This window comes from Solanum pennellii, chromosome 8 (assembly GCF_001406875.1).
Source record: "Solanum pennellii chromosome 8, SPENNV200".
In the NCBI taxonomy this organism is placed as follows: domain Eukaryota; kingdom Viridiplantae; phylum Streptophyta; class Magnoliopsida; order Solanales; family Solanaceae; genus Solanum; species Solanum pennellii.
The window spans coordinates 4,263,385-4,275,113 of NC_028644.1; positions in this window are offsets into that span (position 1 = coordinate 4,263,385).

Consider the following 11,729-nt stretch of genomic DNA (forward strand, 5'->3'; position numbering starts at 1 on the left):
GGGGGGGGGGGGGGGGAGATGATAATATTCTACATATTATTTTATTAAAAAAATAATTTCATTTTAAATTTTAACTAATACTAATAATTTATTTAACTTGTCAAGGTTGAATGTTTTGTTCATGTGGAGTGTGATGTAGAAATTTTTAAAAATAAATGAGAGAGTGTATTAGGCACAACATGATGAGAGTGGTATAAAGAGAAATGTGTGTTTCTCAATCTAAAAAATGATAATTTAGGTATGAAACTCACACTCTTAATAGTTTAAGTATCAAACTCAAAAAAAAAAAAAAATTTAAATGTGTTTTGAAACTTATCTCTAAATTTAACCAAATCAATCCTTCTTAGTTTTAATTAACAACTAGGGAACACAATCGCGCTTCGCGCGAGTGTTAAAATATGTTTTTAGAATTAATTTTCTTTTCGATTAATTATATGTCCACTAAATCATATTGTTTGATCTTATCATTATTTCTTAATTTTATTGTAGGGAGAAAGAAAAAAAATATCGCTCAATTTTGTTTAATAGTTGGTTTTACCTTCAATTATATTATACGGTCATTCTATATATATATATATATATATATATATAAAAGATGATATTAATTTGTATCTAAATTTTGTAGGAAATATTTTTCTTATCAAATTTGAAAAGTGTTTTTACCTTTAATTATGATTATAATATTTACCTTTAAAATTTAAATAAGACATATAACTATTATCTAAATGTATACTTTATGAAATAAAGAGAAATGATAATAGATTGGGAAATCAGATCTCATTCAACATATTTACTCGATAATAAATATTTTTTTAGAAAAGAAACGTCAAAAGTTGACATATTAAATCGACAAATAAAACAAAAATAAACACATAAGAAAAAGGAAAGAGATGGGACATATTAAGGAGGTCACAATTAATTTTATATGTTAATGACTACTCAAGGTTGTAAAGGTAATGGAGACGTTTGGATAATATTTTTAAAAATGATGGACATTACAAACCTACGCAATGAATTAACATATGTTTCACAATAAAACCATAATATTACATTCACACGGTGGCAAAACCTTATAAACAAACATGAAAAAATGAGGTGTATTGAAAGACACTGCTACTCTCTTAATCAATTGTCTCGTCGAATCTTGAGTACAAAAAAACTCCTTAGTGGGAAGTGCTCCATCCTCATGGAGCTTGCTCGTTGTGAATCCATATATAATCAGACTCCAATGTGGACACCAAGTACAATATAGAAAACCAAAAAATATATAAATTATAAGAATAATATGTAACTTTGCGTGACAATCAAAGTTGACGTTGTTCTCACCTTCACAATATTCCATTATAATTGATATAACTTTCATAGAAAGATCTTGTCAAATCATTTTGACTCCTGCCAAATTAGACGATATAAAATTAGACATCTTTTTCATTAACTATTAAAATAATATTAGTTAATATCAAATCAAATCTAAAGAAATTTATAAAGAAAATGAAAAAATTAATGGAAAATTACAATATAAAGTTAGACATCTTTTCTATTAACTATTAAAATAGTTAGCAAATCATAAAATCAAATCCAAAGAAAATTAATGAAAGAATGAAAAGATTTAATGGAAAATTAAATAATAAAGTGTCAATTTGTAGGGCCTTAATATTTTGGAGGTTGAAAAGCATTAATTCATAATTTAAAATTGTAAATGTTGTCGCCAATTATTATAGCCTTAATTTAAAGAAACGGTTAAGAGTTATAAATCAAAATTAAAAATTAGAATTTTAAACGTTCTCTTTCCCAAATTTAAATAATTAAAACTCATTATTTAAGTAAATGGTTAAGAGCTACTAATACGTTCGCTTTCTCAAAANTACGTTCTCTTTCTCAAAATTTAATTAATTAAAATCCATTAATTATTATAGTCTTAAATTGAGGAAATTAAATAATATCTAATTAAAATCAATTTATGTCTGAAAAAAGGAAAAAAAATCTTCCAAAAATCTGAGAAAATAAATAAATAGGCTTCCTCATCATTGAGATATGCTACATCAGCAGGCTAAAGATTCAGCTTTATATTAATATATAGATTGAATGTGAAGAAGTTCACTCATGTGATTCATTTTCCCTCATAATTAATTCACGTTCCAACAAGAAAAATATTTGACAAATAAAATTTTATTTTAAATATATAATTTTTAGTAATTAAATTAAGAACGTTATTAATTATGTGAAAACAATACAAAATCTCAGATAACAAGAAACGAAGTAACACGCTACCCATTAATCAAAACAAATTCAATTTTTCCCTTATTATAAAATGTTAAAAACATATATAGTTTGGTTATTTTCATCTTATAATCTAATTTTAATCTTTACAAAAACTACTTAGCTCTACTGAAGCACTAGGAAAGAAACATATATAAATTTTTAATTGTAGTAATAAATTCAATTACTCATTTGGGAGGGGTTATGGAAGGGGACTATATAATAGCTTTGTGCTTTAAATATAGTTAAATCCTATGAGAAGTAAGCCTTATTCTAAATCAAATTATTCTTTATATGCCTAATCAATTAACCTAACTTGTTGAAAATTTTACCACTCACTTAATAGGATAACAAGACATCTGGTTTAGCCATGGATGCAGATACAAAAATTTTTCCACACGCCTCCACCATTAATAAAAGCAAAATCTGTAATCGTAACGAAGATTTTCACAATCCAAAGTACACCTTAGACGTGACATGACTTATAAGAGTCTAAGAGGCCCTATACAAGTCATTTGACATAGCTATACACAGTATAATAGACAAAAGTATTAAATCTCATATGAATAGAAGAATTTCACATTTAAAAGTGGAAATCTCATAGTCATGAAAAGTCATCTAGTACATCAAAGGAAGTAGTCGAAACGTAACCCATCCATCATGTACATCATCCGAAAAGTAAAGACATAAGAAGCAATAAATGCGGCATAATCCTTGGAGTATGAGGACTCGCCACGTCTTCAAATCCTTAAATAATTACTAACTAGCCACGAGCGGAGGGAGAGAAAGCGTCATACCCTAGCTACATTAGTGAAACACTATAGGCACTAGTATGCATTAGTACATAAAATGTACTAAGTATGAGGGACATGCATAAAAACACGAAATATGATCATAGAGGGACATAATCGAAAATATGATGTGCATGACCAAGCTAAACTTACATAAGCCTTTAAATAAACATCATAAAACTTGAACATGTCAATGCATTTTAGATCATAAGGAAAGCTTCATAAAACCTTTGAAAATAACTTAATTCATTTTAAGGGATATTAGTTTTAACCGATAATAGACCATGTGAGCTATACTATAGAATCCTATGTAACTCCCGTATCGAGAAAGGAGAGTCTACTTTTCAAGGTAGAACTCCGTATAATATCATATTTTATATGTGGATCCACTAGCTAGGCCACTTAAGGCATTCCTAGGGGAGCAAGTAGTTTGGAACTAGAGGTTGCTACTAGACACTATCCTATTTGACCATCCACCTCAAAGTTCTCTCGGTGCTAAGTTAAATCTCTACGGAATAGTAATTTTCATAAGCATATCATCATACATTTGGAAAACAAAATTAATTTACCAATGCAAGCTTAAAACCTCATAGAGTAGCTCATTAAATCTTGAATCAAGTTGTCACATCCCACAAGTACACCCTAGAAGTTAGAGTATTCTTGCGATGTCACACGGCAAATGAGACTTCAAGAAGTCTCATCTAGCCTCTCGTATCATTCATTGCATAATAAGCATAACTAAAATGAGTAAAAATAAAACTTTCTTCACACACGAAGAACTCTTTCATAAACAATACACAAGCGGAAGACTTTCATTTAAAACATTAGAACTATACAATATCTCATTGAACCATCTAGATTTTAGAGTTTACAACACTTGGGACTAATCCCATGCAAGACAGAAAATAAAGAATTAAGACATAAAGGAACATGTGGCTATTCTCCTCGAATTGATGAGGACTCACCAATACTTCATCTTCAACCCTTAGAAACCTATTCATCCTTCATGGTACATCAAGATTCCATTTCCCTACACTTTGTCAAAATTTAAAAGAAGGGGTTAGCACATTAGATCTAGTAAGTATGGAAGCCATGCAAAAACCATGAAAAAGGGACATTTAGTAAATAGCATGCTTTTCATGAATTTCGATTAAAACATCATACTATAAGCATAAGAACAACATTTAACAACTCAGAAACACATAAGAAATCATTTAGGCAAAAAGTCACATTTTTAGCAAACATTACAGTTAAGTCACTTCACTGTACAGTGAACTCAATTCAGTGTTACACCGAAGTTCCTTCACTTCACTTTAAACCCCCTTTAGCACGTAATATTCTCACTCAAAGTTATCCTAAGATTCACTTAAGTCACACAAAGAAAGACCGCCCATACACCCTCTGTAGATGTGCCTAAACGACCCTCAAGATTACTTATAATGAGTCACATACACACTTAAGAGATATTAACATAAGAACATGACATTCTCCTACCAAGGTGACTCTAAGGTTCACTTAAGTGAGTTATGAAGCGACCGCCCATACAATCCCTTACACACACACTTAAGAGATCCTATAGACTCCCTAAAATAGAATCATTCTCATTTAACACATTAGCATATAGGTGATATGACATTCTCCTTCCAAAGGCTATCAAAAGACTTACTTAAGTAAATCAAGAAGATATCGTTCATAGTGACCTCTTCAAGATTACCTAAATAATCCTTAAAATTACCTAAGGATTAGATCATGTTCACATAATCAACCAACTTCCCTAGCTAGAGTTATTCTTAAGACTTATCTAGGTAAGATAAGAAGTGATCATTCTTATGTCCCCTTCACACCTTAACTAGACAACCCTTAATTACTCTAGATAAGTAGTAATTCATTTTAACATACTTCCTTAACTTGAGTCATTATATTCATTAGTTCATTAAGAGACATTCCATCACATAAAGGACATTCAAGTAATGGTCTTATACAAGACCTAGGGACTCCACATAACATCTTCAAAGCCTATTGTGCAATGTTTAGATAGCGTCCCATACCATCACCTAAACTTCATAGAACTTCTCAAATGCTAGTAGGTACCCCACATGATGAGAATAGGCAATAACCGGCATAGACTATGTTAGCAACTCATGGAATCTGGAGTTTTAACCTACTCCGATGAGGGTGTTATACTCGACAAACACATCCCATGTAGGCACGTGGTTAAGGACTATGAAGGGCTTTTATGTACTCTAGTCTCATTCTCAAGTAGAGGTATATTGTACTCTAGTCTCATCTCAAGTAGAGCTACTTCCCATAGCATAATCACTCGGTGCTAGCCTCCGTTCTCATAGATTAATTCACATTAAGGTTCATACAAATGGGTCCCATATCTAGTTCATGACCCAATTACATTCAACCAACCAAAAGCAAGGTCCACTAGGGCATATCTCACTATGGCGACAAGAAGCTCATCGCGGCTTTCCTAAGGTATGATATGATGCCGTTCCAGCCAATCAACCTTAAGTTTATCACTCATTACATGAAAGATACCATTACGGCTAACTACTTCACAATTTATAACCTTACCACTTGGTTCAAGGTTCCACATAAATGACCTTCATATCATCATCCAAGGTCTAACCTATATTCATTTATTCAAGACTAAGACCCTTTAGGTTCCTAAGTCAAGACATCACATATTCACATAAGCACCAAGTAAGGGACACAAGTCAACCAAAACAAGACACCACATACTTCACCTTAACACATATTACTAGTCATTCTATAAGCACATAGGAATAACCAATATCGTCTTTAAGTAATCCTACACACTACCATATCATCATCAACATAACTATTATAGACTCATATAGCCAAGTAGGAACAACCATGCATCAACCCTAAGACTACACATAGAAGCTCATAGTCATAGCTTACATGATTTCCTAACATACATGACAAGAACACATACTTTCATATTCCTTCACATATAAATAGATATACTCATATTTCACATAAAACAACTATACAAAACATCATAGTATTTCAAGTAGTGCCAACAAGGCCATGATCATCATATTGCATAAAGTAACGCCGACAAGGCCACGACAATTGCAAGTAAAGCACATAACACCGCCACAATAAGTGGACCATATCAATCACAACATAATTGAAGTCTAACTAACATCAAAATAAAGGAATTAGGGCAGCATGCCCCACTCCATCTTACCACTTTGATTTCAAGGCTAAATCATCCAATTCGATATTACAAGGCCCTTACCCAAGGCCATAACCAACAACTCAATACAATTATATCGATAATCAATGAAACTAGGTCAATTCATTACATACTTATCAATCTAATACAATCTAGATATCAATTGAATATAATTATTGCATCATTAGAAAGCCCATAGAAAATTACATTAGAAATCATAAGCCTTAAGTCAATATCAATTCAATAAGCTTAGCATGCAATAGATCTAATAGTATCCATTACTCAATTAATCAAATTGAAACAGCCTATACATCATACATACATAATCTATACAAGAATCAAAAGCCCATAACAATCTACACATGAATTCATGAATATCAAAGCTTAATCAATTCACTCATATTTTAGTGAAATTTAGAGATTTGAGAAGATCAAGGGTTCATGGAGAATTTCATTGGAAAACATCAATTAAACATCAAAAACATCATATCTTAACATTTGGAAACCATTTATGCAAGAACCCAAGACTTAGAGTAGAAATTGGACTTTTTCATCTTTTTGAAATCTTTGAAAATCATCTTTGAAATTGGATCTAAGGTGATAGAAAGACTTAGATGAAGAACTATCATACCTTATTTGAAGAATACAAATCTAATTGAAGAAGAAACTCCATTGAAGACCCATCTTCAAGCTCCATCTTCACTTTGAACTCACATGGAGGTTTTGGGATATTTTCTAAGTGTTTTAAGTTTATGATTTTGAAGAATGAAGTCTTCCATGTGATTACCCCTTATATACTTACTTAAAATACCCAAAAGACCCTTAATAAACTGCCAATGACGTAATTTACAAGTGAGGTGAATTTACCAATTCACCCCTTAATTGGCCGCAGCACCTGCGCAGGAACAGGTTGCGTATGACGCCTGCCCTTGACGGGGCATCATAGGAACGACGGGGCGTCACATCCCTCCGTCATTGGCTACAGTTGCTGCCCAAATTTCCTTTCTTCACCCTTGGCTAAGTCCCTCACGACGGGACCCTTTGAAGGGGCGTCGTGTGTGTGTGTGTGTGTGTGTGTGTGTGTGTGTGTGTGTTTGTGTGTGTGTGTAAGTGTGTGTGTGTGTGTGTGTGTGTGCGTGCTTGTGATTTTTAAAATAGATTTGAATAAATTTTTCATGGACTCCAATTATTAACCCTTAAGCTCTTTTACTAGGGATATTATTTTAGAAATTTTTTACTAGGTGGTGTTCCTTACTTACTCAGTACATTCCACGTACTAACACATACTTTTCTATGCATTGCATTCTTTTATAATGTACATTTTGATGTATGTTTTCAAACTCGTGGCTAGTGGGGTGCAGCAATTTCCATCAATAGATGGTGAGCCTTCATTCTTCGAGGGAAAATTTATTCAGAGTTCACAGTTTATATTAATTCTTACCAGTTGTATAGAGTAGCTTGGGGATTTGTCTCATTTTCTCATAAGTATTTGTAGAGGCTTCATAGATAGACAATCAATCTCTTGTATTTAATTCTCAACTAAATGTATAGTTTAGTCACAAAATCCTTAAGTATTTGTTTATGCTGTATGAGTCACACATGTATTAGTTTTCGCATTTTTAGTTTGAGTTGTATATTTTATATATGTCAGGTCAAGGCAAAACTTGGGGAAAATTCATAGTTTCAAGTACCGTGTTATGCTCAGAGTGTGGACCTAGGAAATAACATTGATCATGTGCAAGCCATTATGGGGACCGACATGTCGCTATCGTTTGAGCATCCGTTATAGCGGTTGTGGAGGTGCTATAGAGGTTGTGCATGCGCTATAGTGCTTGTATAGGTGCTATAACGGGGTACGTCAGGCTCATATGTTGAAAAGTCTCAAAAACCCTTAGTTTTTGCAACTTCAATCTTGCGCTTGAGAGAAGTGATTTAGGGCAGTTCCTACTTGATTTTCCACCAAATTCATCGATAAAGGTAAGTTTATTACTCCCATCTTGTATATTTGGTTCTTAAACCTTATAATATAGGATATTTCTCTTGGAGAGGGTTTTGACATAATCTAGTGGCAGGAAAAGCTCTAGATTAGGTAAAATGATCATAAATTGATTAGGGTTAGGATTTGGGTATGATTCAGATATTGTTAGGAACTTTGATTAATTATTGTGTTTTATTATTTGTTAATACCAAGAACAAGTCAAGGCATTGAAAAAGGGGAATTTTGGGATCTTTAGAGTTTCAAGGATTGATTTGAGGTAGGTGATGGTTGTACATTTTTCAATTTATGTATGTATGCATGCATGTCTAGTACTTTATAGTTTCACTTGTGTGATGCATGTTGGGGAAAACATAGGGAATGATATGAAATGACATCAAGTTAATAATCTCATGCAATGAACCCGTTTACTTTACTTGTGGTTTCAAGTATTACTATTCATTGTGATTGTGCATTCTTTTTGTGATTGTTGGTTGGCTTGGGTGCCACACTAGTATGGGAATACTAACAGTTTCCTCGGATACCATGCCTAGTATACTAACACTAGTTGGCTTGGGTATCACGTTGATACACTTTCAATTTGTGTGTGGGCTCCTTGGGAGGGTTAGGTATTAGTATTTATGGTTCCATGAAAAGACCGATATGTGTAATTATGATCATATGGAAAATTTTCCAGGTATTAGTTGATTTAGGATATTGTGACTGGGACTCTATTTGAGTGTTGACCCATGTTAACTATGTTGTAGTTGTGTGTTTACATTCGTAGTTTGGAACTGGTTGTATAATATGGTTGTGTAATTATAATGCACTTGCTCTTTTCTTATTGAGTATAAGACATATTCTGCCAGATGATACAAGCCTCAGTTAAGGGACGCTTGACTTCGAATCCAAGGGTGAGCTACTCTTCTAGGATGTCAAGGGTTCCTCTACATCTTCTTGTCCATTTTTTCGGACACTGATTTTAGACTATTAGTTTATGTTTTGTAGATTTTGGGGTTGTAACCCCATTATTAACTAATTAGGGTTTTGGTACTCTCACTTTCATTTTCTAGGGGTTGATTTCATAAATGCTTTGACTTTTGATTTGAGTTATGAGAACTCGATCCTTTATCACATTTTAAGTTTCTTTTAGTTATTTTCTTTTATAATTTGGTTTTCATAAATTGTCTTGATAAGTTAAGCTGGGTTAGTAGTTGGTTCTTCCACCAAAAGGTTAGTAGAAGATATTAATATATGTGGCTGCAACTTAACTTCAGTTCCTCACTACATATAACCTGAAGAAAATAATAAAATTGTGGCCTCCCTCACCATTTTCACCTCATTCACCAATGCGACAAATAGTCAATACTTAGAATTGGTACATCTAGTATACATGTGGAGGTAGTAAGGGACCATTATAATTAGCTTACCAAAATATCCTTCGAGCTTTTGAATAACACATTAGTCATCCGTTCATTGACAAGAATAATACATGTGATCACCGAGTCGGATGCCTCTATCATTCTTGCTTGGAAAAGCATAACATTAAGTCATTTTATCTTGTGTTACCCCTACCTCCGTTACTATTTTCTCTACCTTCACGGCCTCGTTGATTACCTCTTCGCCCACCTTGAAGACGTCCTCTACCATTATTACCATTCCCCGCCACCACTATGGATGACTGTTGCACGGAATCATACACACGCATATGGGGGTAATCTCTCCTCATATGCCCAGGTTCTCCACAATCGTAGCAAGTATGATCAAAATATGGTCTGATGCCCGTCGAAGGCTCGAATCCGTAGCTATACTGAGAATTATGATATGGAGTTCTTGAGCAGTTACTTGTAGAGGCGGTCATAGTGGACTAAATTGGCTTGGCTGCAAGTGTTGGCCTTTTTGAACCTCGGAAGTTGCCAGAAATTTTGGCCCTTTTTGCCAATGCCTTAGCCTCACTATCTCGCCTCACCCCCTCCACTTTCTTAACATAATTTTTCACCTCACTAAAACTCTTCCCTACAGAAGTCATATGAACAAATTATACTTGCAACTCAAAATTTAATCTTTTGATAAACAAACAAATCCTCTCCTCTTCTGTAGCAACCGATTGCGTAGCATATCTAGATAAAGCATGAAACTTCGCCTTATAAGCAACCACAGACATACCACCTTGCTCTAAAGTCATAAACTCATTCTTCTTACGGTCCCTCGATGTTATAGGCACATATTTCTTTTAAAAACAGAGCATGAAATTGGGTCCAAGTGAGTAGAGGTAAAATTGAAGATCTGCACTCCATATAAGCTCTCCACCACTACTTGGCCTCACCTTGAAGTTGGAAAGACATAAAATCAACCCCATCCTGATGAACAATACCCAATTTATGAAGCCTCTCATAAAATTCTAAGATGAAATCTATCACGCTCTAAGACTACACCCTAGGCGGGAGTGGCACTCGAAGACCATTGCTGGCCTCGAGCTGACCCTTCGCCTGACTTACTTACTCAGCGGAAAACTTAAACACAAGATATAACTCAAGAAATACCTTTAAAGTATTAACTTAGCAAAAATAACAACTCAAGTCTTAATCGTTTACAAGTGAAATGAAAAGACCAAATAAACTAACAATATCTGTCTATGAAGCGTCTAAAAAAAAGAGGGATGTTGGGACATGACCCCCAATCATCCTAACAACTGAAAACTAAAAACAATAACTTGAATAATAAAGATGTTCTCCAGAATAAAGAGAGGCTCACCAACTGACTCTAAGATGATCACTGGATTAACGGCCCACCGGATGCTAATGCTAGTTACATGGGACTGCATCATGATACGACGCAGGCCAACTTACATCAATACATTGAATGTCCAGTATGCGATTTGAATTCCTAAAACAACATAGGCTTGAAAGATATTATGAAAGAAACACTTACATGGGCTCTTCTCAACTCATGAATACTTAACTAAATTTATTTCAATATTAAGCAATTTAAAAGCAAGTGCATAATAAAGATAAGATGTTTAAAACTATGATGTAAACTCTGTGTGCATAAAAAAGATAAAAAAATAAACTGATGCTAATTCATAGTCATAATAAAGGACACATCATGCTTCCTCACAAAGTCTACTTGTACAATGCATGGATGAAGTCTCATACCCCATTCGTACTAAGCAGAACCCCTTGAGGAACCATGCATTTACTACTGTGGGAGTTTCTCTAATCGGAAACCATTACATAATAGTTATAGTGATGATAGAGCATTATTCGATCCACGCTGCCCGACCATCCTAGCCTTGCCAGAGTATAAGACCTGAACTGTCTAATGGATCCACTAGTCTATTGTGAAAAGGATTCATCTAAAAAGTATGACCCTTTTCTATCCATGATGGCTACATGGTTTTTATGGAGACTTGATTTAATATGAATAGCATCCCCACATCGGTGCTCAATACTACTCTCAAAAATATACTTTTCTTATATGTTTTAAAAACAAC